Below are 3,836 nucleotides of genomic sequence, written 5' to 3'. Positions count from 1 at the left end.
GAGATCTGGGTAGCCAACAGCATATGAAGCAATGTTCATGATCACTAGCCATTGTTGTTACTGTTGTTAGGTGCCATCAAGTTGGTACTGACTCATAGCGACACAATGCACAGGAGAATGAAACACAGCCCAATCCTGGGCCAACCTCACTATTCTTGTTATGCTTGAGTGCATCGATGCTGCCACCTAGCTAATGCATCTCATTTAGGTCTTCCTCTTTTTCTCTGACCCTCCAACATACCAAACATGGTATCATTCTCCAAAGACAGGTCCCTCCTGACAATATGTCTGAAGTATGGGAGATAAAGTTTGGCCATCCTGGTCTCCACAAAGCACTCTGGCTGCATTTCTTCCAATATGGATCTATTTGTTCTTTTGGCAGGCCATGGCACTGTCAGTATTCTCCTCCAACACCATAACTCAAATGTGTCAATTCTTCTATTATCTTCCTTATTTACTGTCCAGCTTTCACATGCATATGAGGTTATTGAAAATACCATAACTTGGATCCGGCGCACCTTAGTCCTCAAGCTAACATCTTTGCTCTTCCACATTTTAAAAAGAGCTTGTGTAGCAGATTTGCCTAATGCAATACGTCGTTTGATTTCCAGACTGCTATTTCCAAGAATGTTGATAGTTAATCCAAGAAGAATGGAATCCTTGACAACTTCAATCTTTTCTCCATTGAGAAGAATGTTGTTTATTGGTCCAGTGGTGAGGATTTTTGTTTTCTTACATTAAGATGTAATCCATACCTAAGGCTGTGCTCTTTGACCTTCATCAGTAAAAGTTTTTAAGTCCTCTTCACTTTCATCTGGCAAAGTTATATCCTGTGCATATCGCAGGTTGTTAATGAGTTGTCCTCCACTCCTGATGCCACATTTTTCTTCATATAACCCAACTTCTTGGATTATTTGTTCAGCATACAGGTTGAATTAGTACAGTGAAAGAATACAACCCTGTCGCACATGTCTTAATTTTAAACCATTCAATGTTCTCATGTTCTGTTCCAACAACTGCCTCTTGGTCTATGTACAGATTTCTCATGAGCACAATTAAGGGTTACAAAATACTCATACTTCGCAATATTGTCCATATCTTGTCATTACCCACACAATCAAAAGCCTTTGCATAGTCAATAAAGCACAGGTATTCTCTGCTTTCAGCCAAGATCCATTGGACATCATCAATGATAGCCCTCATTCCATGACCTTTTCTGAATCTGGCTTGAACCTCTGCAAGTTCTCTATCAATGCATGCTTGAAGCTGTTTCTCTATTGTTGTTGTTGTTGTTGTTATGTGCTGTGGAGTCAGTTCCAACTCATAGAAACCCTGTACAGGGTTTCCGAGGCTGTAAATCTTTACAGGAGCAGAAAGCCTCATCTCTCTCCAGTGGAACAGCTGGTAGTTTCGAACAGCTGACCCTCAGGTTAGCAGCCTGTTTCATAACCAATATGTTACCAGAGCTTTAGCAAAACTTTACTATCATGGGATATCAAAGAGATTGTCCTATGAGTTCCACATTCTTTTGAGTCACCTCTCTTTGGAAGGCACAAATATGGATGGATATCTTCCAATCAGTCGGCCAGATAGTTGTCTTCCAAATTTCTTCGCAGAGATGAATGAGTGTCTCCTGCGCTGCCTCACTATCTTGAAAGATTTTTATTTTTATTTCATCAATTCCTGGTGCCTTGTTCTTTGCCAATTCTTTCAATGCACTTTGGACTTCCTCCCTGAGTATCATTGGCTCTTGTTCATATGGTACCAATTGAAATGGTTGAACATTAACCATTTCCTTTTGGTACAGTGACTCTGTGTATTCCTTTCATCTTCTTTAGATGCTTTCTGTATCATTCAATAATTTGCACAGCCAATCTTTCAATGACAAAAGTTGAGGCTTGAATTTTTCTTCAGTTCCCCCAGCTTGAAAAATGCTGAATGTGTTCTTCATTTTTGGTTTTTTGAGTCCTGATCTATGCATATTTTGTTGTAATAGTTGGCTTCTCAAGCTGATCTTTGAAATTTTCTGTTCAGCTCTTGAGCCTCGTAATTTCTTCCATTTGCAGAGCCAGTTTTGGTGTCTCTTATAATATCCATTTTGACCTTTTCCTTCTTTCTTTCTTCTGAATGACTTTTTGCTTTCTTTATGTATGATGTTCTTGATGTCATCCCACAACTCTTCTGGTCTGCAGGTTTTAGAGTTTAATGTATCAAATCTGTTCTTCAGATGATTTCTAAATTCAGGTGGGATATATTCAAGGTCTATATGTTTTCTCGTGGATTTGTTTTCATTTTCTTCAGCTTCATTTTGAATTTGCATGTAAGCAATTGATGGTCTGTTCCACAGTCTGCTCCTGGCCTTGTTTTGACTGATGATATGGAGCTTTTCCATCATCTCTTTCCACAGATGTAGTCAATTTGATTTCTATATATTCCACCTGGTGAGGTCCATGTGAATAGTCATCTGTTATGCTGTCTAAAGAAGGTATTTGAAATGAACAAATTATTGATTTTGCAGTATTCAATCACGCAACCTCCAGCATCATTTCTATCACCAAGGCCATATTTTCCAACTACTGAACCTTCCTTTTTGCTCCTAACCTTTGCATTCCAATCACCAGTAATGATCAATACATCTTGATTGTATGTTTGATCACTTTCAGATTTAAGTAATTGGTAGAATTCTTCTGTTTCATCCTCACACACCTTAGTTGTTGGTGTGTAAATTTGAATAATAGTGTTATTAACTGGGCTTCTCTGTATGTGCATGGATATAATCCTATAACAGACAGTGTTGTACCTCATGACTGATCTGGATATATTCTTTTTGAAAATGGATGCAACACCATTCCTCTTAAATTTTTCATTTCTGGTATAGTAAAGTCATGTGGCTGTCAGATTCAAGAAACCTTCTCACCCCCTCAATACACAGGATAGACAGGGATGGACAACTTGGACATTGGTCTCCCAAAATGGTGGGGGCTACAAAAGCAAGAAGTGACTGGCTTACAAGCTTTCAAGAGGGAGCCTAGATCCAGTAGGTGGAGAGAAAGGTAGAATCTCCAGTGAGTAGTATCCAATCTGTCTGGGTGGTACTGATGAAAGGAGATGGGGATAGCACTATGTAGTACAATAGTGAATAATTACTATAAGGAGTGACTGTGAGTGTTGGAAATGTAAAGGTAGACATTTGGTAGTAAAAGGAGGGGAGTGGTTGACTTTGCAGGCCAGGAGCTGAGGCCCCTTGGACCATCAAAGGAGAAGAGTGGAGTGCGGGATCCTACCCAGAGAAATAGTGATGCCAAAGATGGAGGCAGAGATGAAGATGTGGAGAGATGGAAAGGCTGGGAACTCTAGACCTAGAGAGGGAGAGGGACTGTGTGCTGACAAGCAGGGAGGGAGGGCTTGTAGGATATACCCTTTGCTTGGTTAATGATGCATGGAGAGGATTGTAACCATGGCAGTGAAAGGATATATGATAGGATGAACCTAAATCTAATGTTCTCCCATGTAAACGATCACATAATTCCCAATAAAACAGATATATACGGGCTTTTTAGAAATTAGTGTAAATTTTCCATTATCTTTTTTCTTTTTAGTTTTACATTCATTCCATCATACATCATCTCATTGCCATAGTTACCATCCCATCCATGCATCATCGCCCAACAAAAGGGTATTCCCTACAATCCCGCCCACCCTCCCCTCATGGTCCTCAGCACACAGCCCTTCTCCCTCTCTGGATCCCTAGTCCCCAGGCACTCCATCTCTTCGCGTCGTCCTCTCTCTTCACGTCATCCTCTCTGTCTCAGTCTCTGTCCTCACTGCTCCTCTGG

This window comes from Chrysochloris asiatica, unplaced genomic scaffold (genome assembly GCF_000296735.1).
Source record: "Chrysochloris asiatica unplaced genomic scaffold, ChrAsi1.0 scaffold00208, whole genome shotgun sequence".
In the NCBI taxonomy this organism is placed as follows: Eukaryota; Metazoa; Chordata; class Mammalia; order Afrosoricida; family Chrysochloridae; genus Chrysochloris; species Chrysochloris asiatica.
The sequence above is the reverse complement of the archived record's forward strand: the minus strand, read 5'-3'. Positions refer to the sequence as shown.